The sequence below is a fragment of the Phacochoerus africanus genome, chromosome 16 (assembly GCF_016906955.1).
Source record: "Phacochoerus africanus isolate WHEZ1 chromosome 16, ROS_Pafr_v1, whole genome shotgun sequence".
Taxonomy (NCBI): Eukaryota; Metazoa; Chordata; class Mammalia; order Artiodactyla; family Suidae; genus Phacochoerus; species Phacochoerus africanus.
In genome coordinates this window covers 13,582,355-13,608,252 of record NC_062559.1, presented here as the reverse complement: position 1 = coordinate 13,608,252, position 25,898 = coordinate 13,582,355, and the positions used below count along the sequence as shown (strand labels likewise).

At 42.2% G+C, this 25,898-nt stretch overlaps 1 long non-coding RNA gene across 1 annotated transcript; it reads left to right on the top strand.

The window, feature by feature from the left end:
* Nucleotides 1–1,486: 1,486 nt before the first annotated feature.
* Nucleotides 1,487–25,898, top strand: LOC125117632 (uncharacterized). Its single transcript, XR_007132670.1, has 3 exons — nucleotides 1,487–1,605; nucleotides 24,601–24,654; nucleotides 25,564–25,898. It is a non-coding gene; the product is annotated as an uncharacterized LOC125117632 (long non-coding RNA).

The window sequence follows — 25,898 nt, the reverse complement described above, 5'->3', positions numbered from 1 at the left end:
TCACTTTAGTTCAAAGAGACCCTGTCCCTTCTAGTTATAATTGATTAGAAAGCAGCTGACACCAATCATCATTCCTTTCTTGGTATTTGAAAATGGTAATGAAAGAGCGATCCAGTCTTTCTATTGGATGGACCATTTAGTGACTAAATTTAAGTAGCTTACAGTGGCCTTATTCTGGAAAGTAGGAAAAAACTAAGGCAAAGAGAGGGAGCAAAGAGGCAGATGGATGGAGAAGGGCAGAAATGGAAGGAAAATGCTACTTAAACTCTTCATAGCTTTCCTATTCCTTCTTGTCTACTTTATAATATGTTCGCATTTGGTTTAAGCTAATAGGATTTTGTTTTTATTTAGAACCAGAGTTCCACTTAATATGGAAAAAAAGGGTGAATTCAAAGGCTGAGAGCATGGAGTTCCCTCAGTGGAGCAGCAGATACGAATTAGACTAGGAACCATGGGGTTGCAGGTTCAATCCCTGGCCTCGCTCAGCGGGTTAAGGATCTGACGTTGCTGTGAGCTGTGGTGTGGGTCGCGGCTGGCCGCGGCTCTGATCTGGCATTGCTGTGGCTGTGGTGTAGGCCAGCAGCAATGCTCCGATTGGACCCCTAGCCTGGGTACCCTCATATGCCGCGGGTGCGGCCCTAAAGGGACAAAAACCAAAACAAACCAAAAAAACCCAAAGGCTGAGAGCAAAGAGAAAAGGGTGGTCTTGCTTTGTAAGTATGCGGGGATTGTAGAGGGATTTGAAGACCAGGAGCAGAAGGTGGCCCACAGTGTGAGGGGGTAGCTGTGAGTGGAGAGAGGACAGGAAGAGGTCTTCAGAGCTCACGGTGCACACTAGACACACGACAAGCATTTATTGATCCCTTACATTGTCCTGATCCTCCAGCAATTCAGGAAGGGAGCTGGTGCTAGCGCCACTTTAAAGTGAAGGAAAGCAAACTTCAGAGAGATTAACTTGTTTATGGCTCCCAGAAAGTGCAAGGCACTTCATGAATTGGACCCAGCTGGGCCAAACCCCAAAAGCCTCCATCTTACAACTTCACCTCTATCACAGATGCTCAACGCAGGTTACACAGCCTATCCGTGGAGCTTTTGAAAAACACAACCCTGCGCGTGGGGCCCGGGTGAAGTGCGTCGCAAAAGCTCCACAGGGGATTCTGCTTTGTAAAAGGGGATGGGAACCACTCCCTCTGATCGTCTTTTAGGTCAACGAGCCCTAGGACTTGTGCATCAGAATTGTTATAATAATTCCCATTCCTGGACTCGACCCAGGTTTACAGAAGCACGATTTGGGGACTGGACCCCAGAATCTGAAATTCAAAGCTTCAAGCCAGCCTTGGCACTGAAGACTTGCTCCCACACGGTCCCGCGCGTGTCCAGCCAGCCGCCAGCTCAGGAGGTGATCCCGAGGCGCTCCGCCAGGGGGCGCAGCGAGCCGCTTCCGGGTGAGGCGAGGGGCGAGGCGCCGGTGGGGCGGAGCGGGGCGTGAACCGGAAGTTAACCGCGGGCCCCGCCTGTCGCGCCGTGGGAGGCAGCCTGGGACCGGCCCACGGAGTTGCAGCCGCCCATCGCTCCCTCCTTGCGGACATCATGCTCCAGTTCCTGGTGAGTGGAGCTGTCGCATAGCGCGCTGGCGGCTTGGCCCAGGGCCTTGGGGCTCCGAACTTTGCTGTGCCGGCCTGGGCCCGGGGTCCTCGGCGAGAGTCCCGCCGACCCCTCAGCCCCCGAGCCCGCTCGTCGCCTGTCAGGGTGGATTGTGGGGTTCTGTTTCTGCTTTGCCCAAATCTTTTTGCCGGTATTTTTTTCTGCCGCCATTCAAGTCTCTAAAACTTTTGAGGTGTCAGAGCATGCGTTTTCAAAGCCCCGCTTAGTGTGGTCCTCATGTTAAGGTTCCCGGGGTCCTGAGTGACTTTTCTGCCCTCGCTCTTCCTGGACATGTACCCTATTCCCGATTTAGAGCCCTGCTAGTTGGCATCGTAGAGAACTTAGGAGGGCCAGGAAAGCCGGGAATAAACTCAGAATTAGTAAACCATCAGTGTTAGAGGCTTAGAGAGCCCTCGTCAGATCTTTTATAGCTTCCAGACGGAGGATGACTGGTTGCTGGCATGAGTCAGACCCTGGTGTACAAGTAATTTTTCCAAAATGCCCATTCTGGGGGAAGTGAGTGTTACCATGAGTAAACAAATTGTTTCTCAAGGCTCTTTATTTCGGTTAAAAACGAATTTTCTGGCAAAGCCCAGTGTGTTTCAAAGATTGCCTGGTTGAAGACTTCAGAAGTACTTGACAATCAAATTTCCAAGTGAAAGTCTTTCTTCCAGGTTTTTTTGCCTTCAAAACCTAATGCTTAAACGCTGATTCTGATAAGAGGCAGGTATTCTTATTCCACTCCCAAGTGGCCAGTGGAAATAGAGTGCTCTTGGAATGAGATACTTTCCGAAATGTTATACTATCTATCAAAGGGATTAAAAAAGAAAAAGTGCCCCTCTGCCCTTTTTAGATAGTAATTGATTTTTAATTCTTAGGCCCAAAGAAAGTATCCTTAACATAAAGTTCATAACCAAGACATGGCTACAACTCTGCTTCTGGAAGTTTCTGAGTGTCCTCACTGGGTATCAGCGTAGGAGTCAATAGAAATAATTACTGCCGTGTAGTTGTAGGAAACACTCAGGTTAAAAACAGTATCAGCCTCAAAGTGCAAGATGATATAATGGAGTGCCCTACAGCTGTAGTTCATTGATAATTGGGAGGACATGGATTCATTTACCCTTTGTAGGTGCTTTTGAAGAGCAAGTTTATTTAGTTTTGGAGTAAACTTTTGCTTTGTATAAATATGGATGTCATTGATTTGCGAATTCAGAATTCTTAACATCTAAGGAGAGTTGCTGAAGCTTTAATCAGAGTTATTCATTAAATTCCTAGCTCCTAAGTAACACAGAAGTTCTCCCACCTCCTCACTGCTATTCGTTGAAAGAAATGATAGCATCTGTGCCTGGATTCTACCTCTGTCAGATGATTCAGTAGCTCAGTGAACTTGGGCAAGTCTTTCTGTTTACTTTCAGCCATAGATCTAGCTTTTAACCTGTGCCCCGACATCATGTCCTAATGCTTAAGAGATCAGACTCAGTGGTGAATCTGACTAGGAACCATGAGGTTGCGGCTTCGATCTCTGGCCTCGCTCAGTGGGTTAAGGATCCCACGCTGCCGTGAGATCAGACTCAAAAATCAGACTCCTGGGTTTGAACCATCTTTTTTTGTTTTCGGTCTTTTTAGGGCTGCGGTATATGGAGTTTCCCAGGCTAGGGGTCGAATCGGAGCTGTAGCTTCCAGTCTATACCATAGCCACAGCAGTGCAGGATCCGAGCCAGTCTGTGACCTACTCCACAGCTCACGGAAACACCGGATCCTTAACCCACTGAGCAAGGCCAGGGATTGAACCCTCGTCCTCCATCCATCCATGAGGATGGATACTAGTTGGGTTCATTAATCACTGAGCCACTGACGGAAAGTCCTGAACCATCCTTTTTAAGCAGTGGGAACTTTGGCAAGTTATTTAAATTCTCTGTGCTTCAGTTTCCACATCCGAAAATGGGAGCCTACTTCATGGTTTTATTGTGAGGATTAAAAATGAGATAATACATTAAAGAACTTAAAACAGTGACAATAAGTTTTCAGGTATTTCTCGCTTTCTCTTTTGCAAGATAATTAGTTGAACTCTGATTTAGTTTCTTCTCAGGAATGGGGACTAGTTTTCCTCAGAAGGAACATAATGGGATAGTCATAAGTTACATGTCTCGGAGGGTGCACTGTCACCACCCGTTGGGAACCCTCCAAGGTGCTTCCTACAGTTGTCACTTCTTGGAACACTCTTTGAGAACACTGCACCTGGTAGTGCTGCTTATATATTCTCTTCATTGTTCATCTCTCCTTGGATTAAAATACTTGCCCATTATCCCTATATCGAAACTTATTCCTGTGGTCCTAATGCCTCTTTCCCCTTTCCTTTTATTGCAGTGACTTCCTTAGTTGCAGCATGATTTGGCCACAGATGTTGTAAGGACACATGTGCAGCTTTTAAAGGGAAACCAGCTATGATGGGCACTGCTTGGGGCTTGTGTAACTGTTTGTTGTACTGTTCCTGAGCTAATGGCATTGCTTTTCTTACCTCTCAGCATAGCAGCGCTTGGTCCTCTTAATCACCTCCTCTTTAGTCCCTTCTCCCTTGGCTCTTGGATCCTGCATCTAAGTACTTTCCAACATTCTTTCATATTATAACACATGTAGACTTATTTTTATGGAAGAACCTGTGTAGAGTGCAAGTGCCCAGCCCTAGGTGCTGGCTGCTCCAAAGCTCAGGGGAGCAGTATCTTGGTGCACCAGTTGGGAAGTGGCCCTATCTCATCGCTCCGGTTTGTACGGGCTGCATATCCCTTCATTTGGTTTCTGGGTGTTTCTCAAGACTCAGTCCTTGACTCTCTGCTCTTCTCTCTAGCTCCCTTAGGGGGTGTGTTCCCTGGCATGCTGCCACCTTCACCTCTTTGCTGACAGCTTTCAAAACTGCAGTGAGTCCTTTTCTCTGCTTGCAGTTCTCTGTCATCAGCTGCCTACCGAACGTCTCCTGTCTTCTGTCTGTCTTAGACCCAACACGGAGGGACCCATTACCTCTTCTTTCTCTACCCTGCACCATACACCTAACTTCTTTCTTTCTCGGCCCTGGCTTTCTCAAATTTGCAATGTTGACATAATCTTTGATTTATTTCTCTCCTTCATGCACCACATCATTTACCTGCTATGTGTCACATATATTTACCTGCTGTGTATTTTTGGGCAAGTTACTTAACTGGTCTTTGCCTCATTTCTTTATTATTATTATTAAGATATAGTTGATTTACAGTGTTTCTTCAAGTTCTGTTGTACGGCGAAGTGGCCCAGTCACACACGTTTCCCTGTGCTGTGCACAATAGAGCCTCATTGCCCATCCATACCAAATATACCAGTTTGTATCCAAAAAACCCCCCAAATGCCCATCCATCCTACTCCCTCCCCCCCGCCCCAGGAACCCCAAGTCTGCTCTCCTTGGCTATGATCTGTTTTGGTTTTTTTAGATATAATCATCTCTTCCATATTTTAGATTCCACAAATAAGTGATATCCTATGGTATTTGTCTTTCTCTTTCTGACTTAGTATGAGAATCTCTAGTTCCACCCATGCTGCAGATAGCATTAGTTTGTCTTTTTTTATGGCTGAGTAATTTTCCATTGTATGTATGTACCATATCTTCTTAATCCATTCATCTGTTATTGGCTATTTAGGTTGTTTCCATGTCTTGGCTGTTGTGAATAGTGCTGTGATGAACATACGGGTGCATGTATCTCTTTCAGTGAAAGTTTTGTCTGGATATGTACTCAGCACTGGGATTGCTGGATCATACAGGAGTTCTATATTTAGTTTTCTGAGGTGCCTTCAGACTGTTTTCCATTGTGGTTGTACGAATTTACATTCCCACCAGCAGTGAAGGAGGGTACCTTTTCCCCACATCCTCACCAGCATTTGTTATTTGTAGACTTCTTAATGGTGGCCATTCTGACTGGTGTGAGGTGGTACCTCATTGTAGTTTTGATTTGCATTTCTCTAAAAATTAGTGGTGTTGAGCATTTTTTTCATATGCCTGTCAGCCATCCCCACCAGTCTTATCTTTTACAGGCTACACATCCCTACTTCTTCCACCCATTCTTTATGATTCCAGGTTCATGCCTATCACCCTTGTAAGAATATTCTAGTTTTTGAATTTTTTTTTTAAACATAGCATGCTCATTGTAGTCTGATGAGCTGTGGAATAGCAAGGTTGTTGCCTCTAGTTAGTATGTTTTCCTTGACACTCTTGTTTCTCTTGCCTCTTGCAGCTGCCATAGTAATCATTCAGGTTAATTGCTTTGTTCACACTTAGAAACTTCAGTGGTCCCTGTGTCCTTCCACATCGGATTGTAACCACTTTTACTTGATTTTCAAGCTTTGGTGATCTGGCCCCATTTTCCTTTCCCACTGCCTGTCAGCATATATCCTCTGTTTTATTTTATTTATTTATTTATTTTGTCTTTTTAGAGCTGCACCCACGGCATACGGAGGTTCCCTGCTAGGGGTCTAATCGGAGCTGTAGCCGCCGGCCTACGCCACAGCCAGAGCAACACCTGATCCGAGCTGTGTCTGTGACCTACTCCACAGCTCATGGCAACGTCGGATCCTTAACCCACTGAGTGAGGCCAGGGATTGAACCTGCAACCTCATGGTTCTTGGATTTGTTTCCGCTGCACTAGGATGGGAACTCCTCCATAATCTTGCCTTCATACCTTTCCGCATGGTTTCCCCTTTATCCTCCTTTTTGCCTTCCCAGCTACTCTTTTTTTTTTTTTTTTTAAGAGAGTCTTTTCCCATTATAAACTTGTAAAAATTTTTCCCCATATTATCTTCTGGTATTTCTATGGTTGTATGCTTTACATTTACATCTTTAATCCATATGGATTTCTTCATTATTATCTATGTTTTTTCTAAATGTATGGCCAATTATGACAGAACAATTTGTTTTTTTATTTTTATTTTTTTGTCTTTTTGCCTTTTCTAGGGCCGCTTCCCACGGCATATGGAGGTTCCCAGGGTAGGGGTTGAATCGAAGCTGTAGCCACCGGCCTACACCAGAGCCACAGCAACGCGGGATCCAAGCCGTGTCTGCAACCTACGCCACAGCTCATGGCAACGCCGGATCCTTAACCCACTGACCAAGGGCAGGGATCGAACCCACAACCTCATGGTTCCTAGTCGGATTCGCTAACCACTGCGCCACAACGGGAATTCCAGAACAATTTGTTGAAGTCATTGTTTTACTCACTGATTTTCCAGGTTATTTTTTCATCTAATATGCTTTTGTATGTTTACAGATCTATTTTTCAACTGTTTCCCCTTGACCATTGACCTGTTTGTCTAATTCTGCACCAACCATACTGCTTTAGTGACTACAACTTTGAAATGAGTTTTGATACCTGGGAAAATCCCAGCTACTCTTTTTTTTTTTTTTTGTATTTTTAGGGCCAAATCTGCAGCATATGTAGGTTCCCAGACTGGGGGTCAAATCAAAGCTGTAGCTGCTGGCCTATGCCACAGTAATGCAGGATCCGAGCCTTGTCTGCAACCTACACCACAGCTCACGGCAGTGCTGGATCATTAATTCACTGAGCAAGGCCAGGGATCAAACCTGCATCCTCTTGGTTCTTAGTCAGATTCATTTCTGCTGAGCCACAAGGGGAACTCCACCCCAGCTACTCTTAATGGCCCAACTTCCATCCTTCTCCACCTTCCTGATGACTGTAAGCTTCTGAAACCTTCATTTGTTGTGATCCATCTCCCATTTATTTAGGTTGTACATGTCTTTAATCAGTATTTTTAAAATTTTTAAATTAATAGTCTTGCCCCATGTTTTTCTGGGTACTTTTTAGTTTTGTCTAGTATTTTCTCTTCCATTTTTATTGTATTTAGTTTTACCTAGTATTTCTAGGAACTTTTAGTTTTTTTGTTAGTGCGACATCTTTTTAATTTTTTTAATTGTTTCTAAATTTTTATTTATTTTTTAGGCCACGCCTGGGGCATGCAAAAGTTCCCAGGCCAGGGATCAAACCCAAACCACAGCAGTGACAACACTGGATCCTTAACCCACTGAGCCACAGAGAACTCCTCCCCCATTTTTTTTTTTTTTTGGACATCCTTTAAAGAATTACGTTGTATAACACACTGATTCTATTCTTCATTCAGTTCTAGAAAGAATTTTAGGAGAAATCTATAAATTTATTACCTTAATCTTTCAAAATGAACTTCTTAAGATTTGTTTGGGTTCAGTGGGTTAAGGACCCAGTGTTGTCTCTGTGATGATGCAGGTCGGATCCGTGGCCTTGCTCAGTGAAAGCATTGCTGTAAGGTCACAGATGCAGCTCAGATCTGATGTTGTGTCTGTGACGTAGGCCACAGCTGCAGCTCTGCTTTGACCTGAGAACTTCCATATGCTGCAGGTGCTGCCATAAAAAGGAAAAAAAAAATGAACTATTTAATCCTTTTGGTAATAAAACAGGTAAAAATGTTTGAAACTACTTATGAGTTTGGTCTCTATTGTTTTACAATTATTATTTTACAAATAAAAACTTGAAAATTAAAAAAAAAAAAGAATTACATTGTGGAAGTTCCTTTATGGCTCAATGGGTTAAAGATCTGGCGTTGTCACTGCTGTGGCTTGGGTTGCTGCTGTGACATGGGTTTGATCCCTGGCCTGGGAACTTCCACATGTCTCGGGTGCTGCCCCCCAAAAATTAAAAAATCAAAAAAATAAAATAAAATTACATTGTAAATGAGCAAAGGGCTTGTTTGTTGGCTGTGCAGAAAGCCAAACTTTGACAGCAGGTGTTTGCTGCAAAGTAAGGACTTTATTGCAGGGTGCCAAGCAAAGGAGGGGGAGACAAGCCTCGGCTCCACTCTGACTTGGTCTTTGAGTTTAGGTTTTTTATTTTATTTTATTTTATTTTTATTTATTTATTTATTTTTTGTCTTTTTGCTATTTCTTTGGGCCGCTCCCGTGGCATATGGAGGTTCCCAGGCTAGGGGTCCAGACGGAGCTGTAGCCATTGGCCTACACCAGAGCCACAGCAATGCAGGATCCGAGCCGCGTCTGCAACCTACACCACAGCTCACAGCAACGCCGGATCGTTAACCTACTGAGCAAGGGCAGGGACCGAACCCGCAACCTCATGGTTCCTAGTCGGATTCGTTAACCACTGCGCCACGGCAAGAACTCCTGAGTTTGGGTTTTTTAAAGGGGAGTGACAAAGAGGCTGGCATTAATCATTGTCTTGTGACATTGCTTCATCATAGTTTTGGAGTCAGGATGTCTCTGGTTTACAAGTCTTTGGCCATCATGGCTCAGGAGTCTGTTAACTCATCCCAGAGAAATAAACTGGTTTTGTACATTAGCGATACTATGAACAACAGCAATTTTGGTAATGTACCAAATCAATGCTATTACAGCAATTTTAGTCATCTGATTAAAATGGTTGACTAGTGTTTAGTTAGCACAGGACCGAGGTCAGAGGCGACAAGAAAGGGAATAAAATTTTGGATAGATATGTTGGTTAATCATAAACTTGACGGGAAAGCTCCTTTTTGGAGGACTCAGTTTCAACATTTTCAAATTAGTTGTTGCAGATGTATAGAAATGCTAATAATTTTGTATCTAGCGTTCTTGCCTATCTTTTAGCTCCAGTAGATTGTAGATTTGCTTGTGAGTCAGGAAAGACAATACCATGAAGACATTCATATCTCCAGCGAAGACAAAGATGACAGTTTGTGTTCTTTTCCAATTTTTCTTTCCCTCTCTCTCTTGCTCTCACTTTCAAGCTAGGACTTGCAGTGGAAGTAGAGTGGATGTTCTAGTTTTGTTTTGAGTGGAAATGCTTCTCAGGTCTTAGTATGATGCTTGTGTTTCTGATGTTTTCTAACAGTTTAAGGAAAGGCTCGCTCTTAGGAGTTTTTATTGTAATTGGCTGTTGAATTTTATCGTGCCTTTCCCTCATCTGGTGATCATATGACTTGTCTTCTTTAATATGTTAATGTGAACGAATTAGATTTCTGCACAAAGCACTTAAACTTAAATGGGCTTGTATGGCCCATTCAGATCATCATGTGCTGATCAAAATGAACAAAAGCTCATTGCATCTTGTTTTTTTTTTTTTTGGTCTTTTTGCCTTTTCTAGGGCCACTTCCCGCGGCATATGGAGGTTCCCAGGCTAGGGGTCTAATCGGAGCTGTAGCTGCCGACCTACACCACAGCCACAGCAATGTGGGATCCAAGCCTCGTCTGCGACCTACACCACAGCTCACAGCAACACCAGATCCTTAACCCACTGAGCAAGGCCAAGGATCGAACCCGCAACCTCATGGTTCCTAGTCGCATTCGTTAACCACTGTGCCATGACGGGAACTCCATCTTGATGTGTTTTATTTTATCTTGTCTTTCTAGGAGAGATTATAAACTTTATGGGAATAAGCAACATACTTTATATTTATACTTAGATTTCCCAAGCAGATGGCACTTAGCCAATACTTTGGGATTGATTTCATTTATTTAGTTAGCTATTCCTCTTTTCCTGATTACTACTGTCAGATATTCATAAGATACCTTGAATGTTTGAATCAGCCTCTTTGAGAATAGGCAAACCAGTTCTACCTGAGGCCACACTCTCCAGAGTATTACTGGCTAATTTCTATTAATGTCCCTATTTAAATTATTGATTCAGTTGAAGGATTATAGCTTTTTTGTTTCTTTCTTCATTCTCTAAGGAAAATTACTGAATGTAAAACTTACCTGACATCTTAAATGCGCTTTTCTGTGGTGGTAGTAGAAGGGATATAGGTTGTATCTTCAGCAGATTTTTGGCTTAATGCACAGACTTTTATTATTACCCAAAGCGGTTGTTACACATGTTTGATAATCTTCTCCACACCAAGTCTTGACTAAGGCACAAAAAAAGGTGAATTTTTTTTCCCTGCTTCCTTAGAGTGGAGAGGTTTGACAGTTCCTGTATCTGAGACTAAAATTGAGAAGTAAAAATTCAATTTATCTTGTCAGTGTACTGTAATACGTATTTTCAGTTTTCTTGACAGTGTGTAGCTTTTCTCATCTGAGACTGTGGAGCATTTAGGTGTCCTTTTGAATGGTAGTTGTAGCTATATTTTCTAAATAAGATTATTTTTAGATTTCCTAAACCCTTGTTGGTAAATATAAGATGGTTCAGATTCTGTTGCGTAGCTTGGATTTGGGTGTGTACTTTTTGAACATCTGATATGATGAGTCATATTTCAGACTTTGGTAATACTCACTCTGGTTTGTTGCCAGTAACCATCCCCAGATAAAAATTAGAGTTTTATTTCCTGATGTATACATGTAACAACTTTTTGACTGGGGCGGGAGTTGAACAGCAAATGAGTCAGGTTGCTCTGGAGTTGTCTTCTTTTTAAGACTTAGTGCTTCCTTGGGTTAATAGGTACAGTGTTGTAACCAAGCCAGTCATGTCTATACATACAAAAGAATTGACTGGCACCGTTTTCCAGGGGCCTCTCATTTATGAAAAGCAAACTGTTTATTTGAGGATCCACCCTGACATCATTTCCATTGTTTTTGAACATTTGTGCAATCCGGAAATCTTAAAGTTGTCCTTAATTTCCTCAGTTTAACCCCATTTAGCTGACATTCTACCAAATCTTTCTGGTTTTTTTAAGTAGTTTTGAGGTAGAGTTCACATATCATGCAGTTCGCCCATTTAAAGTGTAGAATTTAGTGATTTTTTTAATGTGTTCACAGAGTTGTGCAAGCATCATCACTATCTGATTTTTATATCTATTATTTCATTGTTCCCACAAAGAAACTACATGTCATTAGCATTCATTTCCCATTCCCCTCATATCCAGCCCTGGATAGCCACTCATTTATTTTGTGTCTCTCTGGATCTGCCTATTTTGGACATTTCCTTTAAGCAGAATCCTACAGTATGTGGTCTTTTCTGACTGCCTTTAACTTAGCATGTTTTCTAGTTTCATCCGTGTTGTATCATGGATCAGTACTTCATTCCTTTCTATGGCCAATTAATATTACATTGTATGAATATACCACATATTGTTGGTCTGTTCACCAGTTCATAGACATTGGGTTATTTCCACCTTTCGGCTTTTGTGAATAATCCTGCTGTGAACATTCATGTACACATTTTTGCGTAGATACAATATTTTGGTTTTCTTGGTTGTACACCCTAAAATGGGATTGCTGCATCAGAGGGTAACTCTATATTTAGCTTTTTGAGGATTTGTAAGACTTCCAAAGTGGCTGCACCATTCTACATTCCCACCAGCATCGTGTGAAGGCTCCAGTTTCTCCATATCCTCAGCCAGCCCTTGCTCATCTTTTCATGATTCAAGTCATCCCAGTGGATGGGCACCTCATTGTGGCCTTGATTTGCATTCCGCAGTGACCAATGATGTTGAGCATCTTTTCATGTTTGTTGGCCATTTATTTGTATATCTTATGTGGAGAAATGTCTGTTCAAATCCTTTGCCCATTTTTATTTTATTTTATTTTATTTTTATTTTTTATTTTTTTTGTCTTTTTGCTATTTCTTTGGGCCGCTCCCGCGGAATATGGAGGTTCCCAGGCTAGGGGTCGAATCGGAGCCATAGCCACCGGCCTACACCAGAGCCACAGCAATGCGGGATCCAAGCCGCATCCGCAACCTACACCACAGCTCACGGCAACGCCGGATCGTTAACCCACTGAGCAAGGGCAGGGACCGAACCCGCAACCTCATGGTTCCCAGTCGGATTCGTTATCCACTGCACCACGATGGGAACTCCTATTTCATTTTTTAATTTAAAAATATTTGTTTATTTATTTACTTATTTTTATGGCCATACTGGCAGCATGTGGAAGTTCCTGGGCTAGGGACTGAATCCAGGGCACAGGTACAACCTGTGTGGCAACTTGAGCAACACCAGATCTCTTCACCCACTGTGCAGGCCAGGGCTTGAATCTGTGCCTCTGCAGCATCCGGAGCTCTGCAGTTGGATTTTTAGCTCATTGTATCATAGTGGGAACTCCCTTGCCCCTTTGTTTGTTTTGCTTTTTAAGACCTCATGTGCCTCATATGGGAGGTTCCCAGAATAGTGATGTAACCTGAGCTGCAGCTGCCGGCCTACACCACAGCCATAGCAATGGAGGATCCGAGCCATGTCTGTGACCTTCACCACAGCTCACGGCAACGCTGGATCCTTAACCCACTGAGCAAGGCCAGGGATTGAACCCGCAACCTCATGGATACTAGTCGGGTTCATTACCACTGAGCCACAATGGGAACTCCCTCCTTGCCTGTATTTATTTATTTATTTATTTATTTTGTCTTTTTGCCATTTCTTGGGCCTCTGCTGCAGCATATGGAGGTTCCCAGGCTAGGGACACCAGATCCAAGCCATGTCTGTAACCTTCACCACAGCTCACGGCAACGCTGGATCCTTAACTGAGCGGGGCCAGGGATCGAACCCGCAACCTCATGGTTCCTAGTCGGATTCGTTAACCACTGAGCCATGATGGAAACTCCCCTCCTTGCCTGTTTTTAAATTGAGCTGTTTGTCTTTTTATTTGGTCATAAGAATTCTTTATGTATCCTGGGTACAAGTCCGCTATTAGATAAATGATGTGCACACATAGTTATTTCATCCTGTAGATTGTCTTTTCACTTTCTTGTTGGTATTCTTTGAAACACAAACATTTTATTTTTAATTTTTTTAACATGACAATACTTTAATGTTTTCTCTTTTTTAATTTTTTGAAGTAAAGTATATATAGTTGATTTACAATGTTGTGCCAATTTTTGCTTTTGGGCAAAGTGACCCAGTCATAAATATATACATTCCCTTTCTTATTTATCGTCCATCATGGTCTATCCAAGAGACTGGATATACCCTGGAAACACCAACATTTTAAATTTTGATAAAATCAAATCTTTTTTTTTTTTTTGGTCTCTTGTGCTTTTGGTGTCATATTTCAGAAAGTGTTGCCTACGCCAAGATCGTGAAGATTTACTCCTGTATTTTCTCCTAAGAGATCTGTAGTTCTAGCTTACATTTAGGTTTTTGATCCGTTTTGAGTTGTTTTGTTTGTGATCTGAGGTGGGGGGGTCCGACTTCATTCTTTTACATGTGGCATCCAGTTGTCTCAGAATCATTTTTTTTTTCTTTTGTCTTACGGCTCCCCCATGGCATATGGAGGTTCCCAGGCTAGGGTTCGAATTGGAGTTGTAGCTGCTGCCCTATACCACAGCAAGGCTGGATCCGAGCCATATCTGTGACCCACACCACAGCTCATGGCAACGCCAGATCCTTAACCCACTGAGCAAGGCTAGGGATTGAACCTTATATCCTCATTGATGCTAGTCAGATTTGTTTCTGCTGAGCCACAAAGGGAATTCCTCAGCATCATTTCTTGAAAAAAACATTCTTTCCCCATTGAATGTCTTTACATCCTTGCTGAAAAGGGCATGACCATAAATATAAAAGGTTTATTGTGGGAGTTCCCTTCGTGGCGCAGTGGTTAACGAATCCGACTAGGAACCATGAGGTTGCCGGTTCAGTCCCTGCCCCTGCTCAGTGGGTTAACGATCTGGCGTTGCCGTGAGCTGTGGTGTAGGTTGCAGACACGGCTCGGATCCCGAGTTGCTGTGGCTCTGGCGTAGGCCAGTGGCTACAGCTCCGATTCGACCCCTAGCCTGGGAACCTCCATATGACGCGGGAGCAGCCCAAGAAATAGCAACAACAACAAAAGACAAAAAAAAAAAAAAAAAAAGGTTTATTCTGGGACCCCGTATTCTATTCCATTGATCTTCATTGATTTTTAAGAAGAAAAACAATCCATTCACATTTGCTTGCAATGCCCTGTGCCTTCTCTAATCTGTGTTTATTCAGTCTGTGGGTACAGCTTTCAGGTGAGTTCTTGCAAAACAGTGTTTTCATTATTTTGCTGCTGGTAAAGAGCAGTCGGTGGCTCCCTACCATTTTCCTTGTGAACTAAATTCTTTTGCTTGTTTTTTGAGGTCCATCCTCTAGCCCTACCAGCTCTCCACACTTCCACTTCTTTCCATTTTTTAGTTCAAGTCCTCTTTTCTAATCAAGCCTCTTTTGTTCAGGTCATCATATTGTCCTTCCTATCTTGTACCTTGATTCTTTACAGCCACTGCCCTTCCCAGTTTAAATTTTGACACTTCCTCAGCATCCTTAGAGCCTTTAACAAGTTGAGGTACATTGATCTCTTTCAGGTATGGTTTCTTAAAAGAATCACTTCTGTATCATTCATTTTGTTACTTAATACATGACCCAGTTTTGGTTTTTCATGCATCTGTTACATTCAAAGTCCTGTATTAGGTCCTGCTTTCTGTTGTTTTATAACTGTGTTATTTCATGTAGCTTTTCTTCCTATACATAATGTAATTTCTTTAAGATGGAGACCATTTTATAATCCTTTAATCAAAAGCTTTGGAGGCCAGACGTAGTTGGGAGGTTTTTTTTCAGATTTCTTTTCACCCACTTATCCTCTACATCACTTTGCTTGTGTCACTCCCTCAGTCCCCAGACTTCTGGTGTCTTACCTTTTATTGTCCCTGGTGTGTTTATGCGAAGAAGCTGCTTATTCCTAAAGTCTCAAAATGATTGCAGAGGGATGCAATAGTAATGTCTTTAGTGTTGACCTTGGGAAGCAGGCCTTTCCCTTCTTCTGCACTGTCTTCCCTGCAGGACTGCTGTGGGGAACATGTGATGTGGAGGCGGACCATGGGGTAGCAGCAGCCCTCGGGGTTGCCTCCTGGTGAGGCTTCCAGGTCCTGGCCTGCAGAGGAGCTTCAGACTCCTTCAAGGCCTTTTGTACTCTGGGTCCAGTCTAACTTCTCAGACTAATGAGTCACTGTTCCTCGGATTTCGGTGTTTTTTTTTTTTTAGATTCTTAGTGTCTTTTTTTCTGTTTAAATTTTCCTGTTGAGTATCCCATGAACAGCATATAAATGCTTTTCTGACACCATGCATTTTCCTCAGCACGTCTTAATGTGCACCATTTCTCTCATGTTGTGTATTTAATATTATGATACCTCACTGGTAGACCTGGCAGTGTTCTGAAACTGGAATCGGATATGACTTGTCTAGAGGCCTGTGGTTTTTGTTTCATTTCGTGTTTTAAAATAATTGCTTTTTTTTTTTCATGTGCCCTGATGCCTGGTGAAATTGTCAAAATGAAGCCACTTTAGATATGTCATATTTATTTTGAGGCACACATGTTAAGAGCCAGGAATCCTAGAATGTTGGAGTTGGAAGGAACATTGTTAGTATAATGTTTTATAAAGCAGGAAACTCAAATTGGCAAAGGGCCAATGAGGTTAAAGGTCTTGCCTAAAGGTACATGGCTAGATAGTGGTAGAAACAGAACTTTGTTTTTTTTTTTTTAATTTATTTGGTCTTATTTTTTTTTTAATTACTCAAATGAGTTTATCACATCTGTAGTTGTATAATGATCATAACAATCTGATTTCACAGGATTTCCATCCCACAGCCCAAGCACATCCCCCCACCCTCCAAACTCTCCTCTGGAGACCATAAGTTTTCAATGTCTGTGAGTCAGCATCTGTTCTGCAAAGAAGTTCAGTCTGTCCTTTTTTCAGATTCCACATGTCAGTGAAAGTATTTGATGTTGGTATCTCATTGTACGGCTGACTTCACTTAGCATGATAATTCCTAGGTCCATCCATGTTGCTTTTTTGGCTTTTTTGCATTTTCTAGAGCCACTCCCGTGGCATATGGAGGTTAACAGGCTAGGGGTCTAATCGGAGCTGTAGCCACCGGCCTACACCACAGCTACAGCAACAAGGGATCTGAGCCGCGTCTGCGAGCTACACCACACCTCATGGCAAGGCCGGATCCTTAACCCACTGAGCAAGGCCAGGGATCGAACCTGCAACCTCATGGTTCCTAGTCAGATTTGTTAACCACTGCACCATGACGGGAACTCCATGTACTACATCGTCTTGATCCACTCCTCTGTTGATGGACATTGAGGTTGTTTCCATGTCTTGGCTATTGTGAATAGTGCTGCAACGAACATTGGAGTACATGTGTCTTTTCGAGTCGTGGTGTTCTCTGGATAGATGCCCAGGAGTGGGATTGCTGGATCCAATGGTAGTTCTATGTTTCGTTTTCTGAGGCATCTCCATACTGCTTTCCACAGTGGTTGCACCAATTTACAATCCCACCAATAGTGTAATAGGGTTCCTTTTTCTCCACACCCTCTCCAGCACTTATTGTTTGTAGACTTTTGGATGATGGCCATTCTGGCTGGTGTAAGGTGGTACCTCAGAGTGGTTTTGATTTGCATCTCTCTAATAATGAGTGATGTTGAACATCTTTTCATGTGTTTCTCGGCCATCTGTATGTCTTCTTTGGAGAACTGTCTGTTTAGATCTTCTGCCCATTTGTTGATGGGGTTGTTTGTTTTTTTGGTATGGAGCTGCAGAAATTGTTTATAAATTTTGGAGATTAATCTCTTGTTAGTTGATTCACTTGCAAAGGTTTTCTCCCATTCTGTGGGTTGTCTTTTCATTTTGTTTAGTTTCCTTTGCTGTGCAGAAACTTTTCAGTTTGATTAGGTCCCATTTGTTTATTTTTGTTTTCATTGTCAATACTCTAAGAGGTGGATCTGAGATGTTGTTGTGGTTTATGTCAGAGAGTGTTTGGCCTATGTTTTCCTCTAAGTTTTATAGTGTCTGGTTTTATATGTAGGTCTTTAATCCATTTGGAGTTTATTTTTGTGTATGGTTTTAGGGAGTGTTCTAATTTCATTCTTTTCCATGTGGCTGTCCAGTTTTCCCAGCACCACTTATTGAACAAGTTGTCCTTTCTCCATTGTATATCCTTGGCTCCTTTGTCATAGATTAGTTGGCTGTAGGTGCATGGGTTTAATTCTGGGCTTTCTATCCTGTTCCACTGATCTATATTTCTGTCTTTGTGCCAGTACCATGTGGTTTTGATGATTGTTGCTTTGTAGTATAGTCTGAAGCCCGGGAGCCTGATTCCTCCAGCTCCATTTTTCTTTTTCAGGATGTCTTTGTCTATTCTGGGTTTTTGTGCTTCCAAACAAACTTTAAAATATTTTGTTCAAGTTCTGTGAAAAATGTCCTTGGTAATTTGATAGGGATTGCATTGACTCTGCAGATTGCTTTAGGTAGTGTAGTAATTTTGATAATATTAACTCTTCCAATCCACGAGCATGGTATGTCTTTCCATCTATTTGTGTCATCTTTGATTTCTTTCATCAGTGGCTTATAGTTTTCAGAATACAGGTCTTTTGTCTCTTTAGGTAGGTTTACTCCTAGGTATTTTATTCTTTTGGATGTGATGGTGAACGGGATGGCTTCCCTAATTTCTTTTTCTGCTCTTTCATTGTTGGTGTATAGAAATACCTTTGATTTCTGTGTATTGATTTTGTATCCTGTGACTTTGCCAAATTCATGGATGAGCTCTAACAGTTTTCTGGTAGAGTCTTTAGGATTCTTTAGGTATAGAAACATGTCATCTGCAGATAGTGATAGTTTTACTTCTTCATTTCCAGTTTGGATTCCTTTTATTTCTTTTACTTCTCTGATTGCCATGGCTAGGACTTCCAGAACTATGTTGAAGAGTAGTGGCAAGAGCGGACATCCTTGTCTTGTTCCTGATCTCAGCAGGAATTCCTTCAGCTTTTCACCATTGGGAATGATGTTTGCTGTGGGTTTGTTGTATATGGAGTTTATCATGTTGAGGTAGGTTCCCGTTATGCCCACCTTCTGAAGGGTTTTTATCAGAAATGGGTGTTGGATTTTGTCAAAGGCTTTTTCTGCATCTATTGAGAGGATCATATGGTTTTTATTTTTCAGTTTGTTAATGTGGTGTATCACACTGATGGATTTGCGGATATTGAAGAACCCTTGCATCCCTGGGATAAATCCCACTTGATCGTGATGTACCATCCTTTTAATGTATTGTTGGATGCGGTTTGCTGGTATTTTGTTGAGAATTTTTGCGTCAATGTTCATCAGTGAAATTGGCCTATAGTTTTCTTTTTTTGTGGTGTCTTTGTCTGGTTTTGGTATCAGGGTGATGGTGGCCTCATAGAATGAGTTTGGGAGTATCCCTTCCTCTGCAATTTTTTGAAATAGTTTCAGAAGGAGAGGTGTTAGCTCTTCTCTAAATGTTTGATGGAATTCACCTGTGAAGCCATATGGTCCTGGACTTTTGTTTGTTGGAAGTTTTTTTTTTTTTTTTTTGGTCTTTTTGCTATTTCTTTGGGCTGTTCCCACGGCATATGGAGGTTCCCAGGCTAGGGGTCGAATCGGAGCTGTAGCCCCCAGCCTATGCCAGAGCCACAGCAATGCAGGATCCAAGCCGCGTCCGCAACCTACACCACAGCTCATGGCAATGCCGGATCGTTAACCCACTGAGCAAGGGCAGGGACCGAACCCGCAACCTCATGGTTCCTAGTCGGATTCGTTAACCACTGCGCCACGACGGGAACTCCTGTTGGTAGTTTTTTAATCACCATTTCAATTTCAGTTCTTGTGATGGGTCCATTCATCTTTTCTATTTCATTTTGGTTTAGTCCAGGAAGATTGTACTTTTCTAAGAATTTGTCCATTTCTTCTAGGTTTTCCATTTTATTGGCATATAGTTGCATATAGTAGTCTCTTATGATCCTTTGTATTTCTGTGGTATCTGTTGTTACTTCTCCTTTTTCATTTCTAATTTTATTGATTTGAGTCCTCTCTCTTTTTTTCTTGATAAGTCTGGCTAGGAGTTCATCAATTTTGTTGATCTTTTCAAAGAACCAGCTTTTCATTTCATTGATCTTTTCTGTGGTTTTCTTTGTTTCTATTTCATTGATTTCTGCTCTGATCTTTATGATTTCTTTCCTTCTACTCACTTTAGGTCTTGTCTGTTCTTCTCTCTCGAGCTGCTTTAGATGTAAAGTTAGGTTGTTTATTTGAGCTTTTTCTTGTTTCCTGAGGTGGGCTTGTATTGCTATAAACTTTCCTCTTAGCACGGCTTTTGCTGCATCCCATAGGTTTTGGAGTGTCGTATCTTTGTTGTCATTTGCTGCCAGGTATTTTTTAATTTCCTCTTTGATTTCTTCAGTGACCCATTGGTTGTTTAGTAGCACGTTGTTGAGTCTCCACGTGTTTGTGTTTTTTGCAGTTTTTTTCTTGATGTTGATTTCCAGTCGTATAGCGTTGTGGTCGGAAGAGATGCTTGATATGATTTCAATTTTCTTAAAGTTACTGAGGTTGGATTTGTAGCCCAGGATATGGTCAATCTTAGAGAATGTTCCATGTGCACTTGAGAAGAATGTGTATTCTGTTTCTTTTGGATGAAATGTCCTATAAATATCTATTAAGTCCATCTGGTTTAATGCTTCATTCAGGGCCTGTGTTTCCTTATTGATTTTCTGTCTGGTTGATCTGTCCATTGCTGTAAGTGGGGTGTTAAAGTCCCCCACTATGATTGTGTTATTGTCTATTTCTCCTTTTAAGGTTGTTAGCAGTTGCCTTATATATTGTGGTGAACCTGTGTTGGGTGCGTAGATATTTAGAATTGTTATATCATCTCCTTGGGTTGATCCTTTGATCATTATGTAATGTCCTTCTTTGTCCCTTAAAATATTCTTCATTTTAAAGTCTATTTTGACTAATATGAGTATTGCTACTCCAGCTTTCTTTTGATCCCCGTTTGCATGAAATATTTTCTTCCATCCTTTCACTTTCAATCTGTATGTGTCCCTAGAAGTGAAGTGGGTCTCTTGAAGACAGCATATCTATGGGTCTTGTTTTCGTATCCATTCAGCCAGTCTCTGTCTTTTGGTTGGGGCGTTTAGTCCATTAACATTTAAGGTAATTATTGATATGTATGTTCTCATTGCCATTTTATTGATTACTTTGGATTTGTTTTTGCTGCTCTTTTTCCTTTCCTTCTTCTCTTGTTCTTTTCTGCCTAGAGAAGTTCCTTTAGTATTTGTTGTAAGGCTGGTTTAGTGTTGTTGAATTCTCTCAACTTTTGCTTATCTGTGAAGGTTTTGATTTCTCCTTCAAATCTGAATGAGAGCCTTGCTGGGTAGAGTAATCTTGGTTGGAGGTTTTTTCCTTTCATCACGTTGAGTATATCATGCCACTCCCTTCTGGCCTGCAGAGTTTCTGTTGAAAAATCTGCCCATAACCTTATTGGGGTTCCCTTGTATGTTATTTGTTTCTTTTCCCTAGCTGCTTTCAAGATTTTCTCATTGTCTTTAATTTTGGTCAGTTTGATTAGTATGTGTCTCGGGGTGTTCCTCCTTGGGTTTATTTTGTATGGTACTCGTTGTGCTTCCTGGATTTGAGTGAGTGATTCCTTCCCCATGTTAGGGACATTTTCGGCTATTATCTCTTGGAATATTTTTTCTGTCTCCTTCTCTCTCTCTTCTCCTTCTGGCACCCCTATAAAACGGATGTTGGTGCATTTAACGTTGTCCCAGAGTTTTCTGAGACTCTCTTCATTTATTTTCAGTCTTCTTTCTCTTTTCTGTTCTGCATCTGTAAGTTCTACTAATCTGTCTTCTACCTCGCTTATTCGTTCTTCTGCCCCCTGTATTCTGCTGTTGGCTGCTTCTAGTGAATTTTTTATTTCAGTTATTGTATTTTGCATCTCTTCTTGTTTGTTTTATATCTTGTATCTCTTTGGTCAGTGTTTCCTGTAAGTTATCCATCTTTGCCTCCAGTTTATTTCCAATGTCTTGCATCATCTTCAGCATCAACAGTCTAAAGTCTTTTTCCTGGAGGCTAAGACTCTCCTCCTCACTTAGCTGTTTTTCTGGGGTTTTTCTTTTCTCCCTCATCTGAGTTATAGGTCTCTGTCTTTTTATTTTTGTAGGTTTTTGGTGTGGTGACCTTTTCACAGATAATAGAGTTGTAGCCTCTCTTACTTCTGATTTTTGCCCCCATGTGGCTGAAGTCAGTATGGGGGCTTGTTGTAGGCTTCCTGATAGGAGGGGCTGATGCCTGCCCCCTGGTAGGAGGAGCCGATTCTAATCCCTCTGGTGGGTGGGGCTTTGTCTCTGGATGGGATCAGAGGCGGCTCTGTGCCTGAGGGGTCTTTAGGGAGCCTGTTTACTGAGGGGCGGGGCTGTGATCCCACCTGGGTTGTTGTTTGCCCTGGAGCTTCTCAGCAGCTGATGACGGGTGGGGCCAGATTTTCCCTAAATGGCCACCCCCAGAGAAAGGCTGCTGAATATTCCCGAGAGCTTCGCTTTCAATGTCCTTCCCTCACAACAAGCCACGTTCACCCCTGTTTTCCCAGGATGTCCTCCAAGAACTGCAGTCAGTTTTGACCCAGATTCCTATGGAGACCTCGCTCTGCCCTGGGACCCAGTGCATGTGAAAGTCCGTGTGCGCCTTTTAAGAATGGGGTCTCCGTTTCCCCTAGTCCCGTGGAGTTCCTGTGCACAAGCCCCACTGGCCTTCAGTGCCAGATGCTCTGGGGCTCTTTCTCCCCGTGTCAGATCCCCACACGAGAGAGTTTGATGTGGGGCTCAGAACTCTCACTCCTGTAGGTGAGTCTCTGTGAACCAGTTAGTTTCCAGTCTGTGGAGCTTCCCACCCAGGAGGTATGGGGTTGTTTATATCGCGAAATCGCCCCTCCTATCTCTTGATGTGGCCTCCTCTTTTTCTGCTGGAGTAGGATATCTTTATTAAGGTTTCCAGTCCATTTGGGTGAAGAACGCTCAGTCTTTAGTAGTGAATTTTATTGTTTTTAGAGAGAAGTTGAGCTCCAGTCCTTCTATTCTGCCATCTTCTTCACAGGCCTAAATTTTATTTGGTCTTAGAGCTAACACTCTCCGATGATTTTTTTCCCCCTCTTCTTCTTTTTTTTTTTTTTTTTTCTTTTTAATGGCTGCACCTGTGGTATGTGGAAGTTTCCAGGCTAGGGGTCAAGTCAGAGCTGCAGCTGCCAGCTTGTGCCACAGCTACAGCAACACCAGATCCAAGCTGCATCTGTGACTTACGCTGCAGCTAGCAGCAACATCGGATCCTTAACCCATTGAGCAAGGCAAGGAATTGAACCTGCATCCTCATGGATTCTGTGTCGGGTTCTTAACCTGCTGAGCTAAAATGTAGTTTCTTTCCTCCTCTTCTTTTTTTTTTTTTTTTTTGTCTTTTGTCTTTTTAGGGCCACACCCGTGGCATATGGAGGTTCCCAGGCTAGGGGTCGAATCGGAGCTGTTGCTACCAGCCTCGGCCAGAGCCACAGCAATGCCAGATCTGAACCATGTCTGCAGCCTACACCACAGCTCACAGTAATGCCGGATCCTTAAGCCACTGAGCGAAGCCAGGGATCGAACCCACAACCTCATGGTTCTTAGTCGGATTTGTTTCCACTGTGCCACGATGGGAACTCCTTCCTCTTCTTTTAAGCAAGTTTAATACTGTGAATTAGGAAAACCTCTGACTACCTGATTCCAACCTATAGGAGTGAGAAAAATAATTTTGCTTTTTGGTACCTTGTTGGTAAAAATATTTCACAAGATTGTGATTAATCAAATGATCAAAAAATGGTCTATAGTTAGACGTCAGTGTCCTCTTTTATGCTTATTAGTTTTCTAGGCAATTTAGATAATGCTTTTGGTTTTAAAGCTTGTAAGGGTCCACCTGTGTTCTGTCTCCTGTGTGCATCTCTAACTTGAGGACAGTTAGACCATTCTGCTTGTGACCAATAGTTTCAAGTGCTGTGCTTTAGTTTTTTTCCTATGTTGACCTTTTCTGTGTGTTGAATGGGAGCAACATAGATTAAAGGGAATGGTAAAAAAAATCAAATGCCAGTTTGAATTTATGAATTTAGAAATTAGGAGTTCCTGTTGTGGTAAAATGGGATCAGTGCTGTCTTGGGAGCTCTGGGACACAGGTTTGATCCCCGGCCTGGCACAGTGGGCTAAGGATCCGTTGTTGGTGCAGCTGCAGCTCAGATCGCAACTGCAGCTCGGATGTGATCCTTGGCCCAGGAACTCCATATGCTGAGGGGCAGCAAAAAAGAAAAAGAAAGAAAAAATTATTGGGGGAAAATCCCCAAGGAATTTAGATCATCACTGAAACTTGAAGCTTAAGGAGCTTTGAAGCTTTTATAATGTGAAGGGAGTGCTTCAATTTTCGTGAAACAGATTTTGTTCAGAAAAACAGTCCCCCAATGGGGTAAACACTTACAGTTCTCTAAAAATCATGCTCGTCTGTCTTGTCACTGATTAAGAGCTGGTTATGGGACCTGTGTTCTCTTCAGGTCTTAAGTGTCCTGCCCATTAGATACCACCCATGGCAGAGTGCTAAGCCAGTTGTATGCATTATATCATTGTATATTTTAGGTTTTGAATGTGAATCTAATTTAGGTTGTCTTGTGCTCCTTGTTATGAATGACCCTGAACAAGTTAACTTCACTGCCCTAGGCCTCGGGTTCCTCTTGAAGTAGGAAGAGATTGAACTGTGAAAAGTCTCTTTATTTTCTAAGATCCTGTGATTCAGTTGAATACTTTTTTTAATGGAATACTTTTAATTTGGTATAGCTAGACATATCATATTTCATAACAGAAAAAGTTCAAAAAATAAATTTCAACTTTTAACAATAATCAGAATTTTGGCTTGAGTTTCTAGAACTTACAGCCTAGTATTGATGGGGATTTCGAGGGGCAAGGCGAATGTAGGGGAGGTGTGTTGAGTGCCACCATATATTCTTTCGTATGCTCTTTAACCTTTTGAGAGAATATTCATATGTTTATTTTATAGAAGGAAAATGTGAATTTCACGGTGTGCATAGCCCTAGACTGTACAGTGGGGTCTTCTAACTGACCTGAGCTCCTTAGGAAAATATTGTCCATGTAGTCTGGTTTGGTATCAGATGGCACAGAACTCCGTCTCCAGTGTGACTCTTGCTATTCTATTCTTACAGCTTGGATTTACTCTCGGCAACGTGGTTGGAATGTATCTGGCTCAGAACTATGACGTAAGTGACCATATCCACGTCCTCCTTGATTCCATGTAACCAATAGTTAGTGACTTGTGTTCGTTGAAGTAAGATGTGCCTGAGGTCCATAGGTCTGAATTTCGGAGAAAGTCCTGTATTTTGTAGAAAGGTTTGCCATTGTTTGAAAAAAGAATAGAACTCACAGAAGCTTTTGTCCCCCGTTTCAGTCTAAGAGGGCAAAATCCCATCAGTTTAGATGGTCTCATGGTGACACTGAGCTGTGTTTGTTGGCCAGAGTAACATTAAGTTAGATTCCTATAGTTCTCTGGAAAATCATGTGAAGTGAGACTTTGATTGGATGATCTTTCCAGCCCCCTGCCCAGTAGTAGAGATGACTGAGCTGTTTGGAGGTGGGTCTATATAGTGCAGCACAGTCAGGGAGGACAGAGTTGTAGGAGCTTCACTTTACAGATGGGGAGGTGGAAAACCAAGGGACACAACTGCCCACGAATGGGGATCCCGAAAGGTAATGCTTTCTTTAAAGAGACAAGCAAGGGGAAGCATGGTATTAACTTTTGATTTGTTTTATAGTGAAGCTTTGAGTGTGACACAGGGAATTCTCTTTGTCAACCTTCCCTTGAATCATACAGCTTTCTAGGCAGGGGCGTATTAATGGAGGGCACATTTATTGTTGATATGTATATCTGTTACTTGGAACTGGGTTGAGGGGCTAGAGTGGGTATATAAAAGTAGAAGTCGGGGTCTGGCTTTTGGGGAGAGAGCCTTCTTGACAACTTTTGATACCCTTAGGCAGTTATAAGACTAAGAACCTACCCTTAGCAGGTTTCTTTTAGGGAAAAGTTAAAAGACATTTATCCTGGGAAGAGAAGTGAAAGAATATTGATTAGGTAGATGGGAAATTATAATAATCTTTTTTTCTCTTTAAAGATACCAAACCTGGCTAAAAAACTTGAAGACATTAAAAAGGACCTGGATGCCAAGAAGAAACCCCCTAGTTCATGAGGCCGACTCCAGCCCTGCCTTCTGGATTCTCCTATTGTCGAGGGCCTCCTTTACTGTCTGAACCAAAAGCTTTTGTTTTAATTTCCAGCCTCAGCAGTTTTCTTCATTGTGTTGCCTTAGAGCGCAAATGGGGCCACAAGTTACGAACTACCCTTAATTTTCCAACAGCATCACTTCTTCCCTTGCTCCTTCCAGCCACTTGGGAGGCCCTGAAACTGGAATTATGGTGCTAGATTAGTAAACATGACCTTTAATTAGTA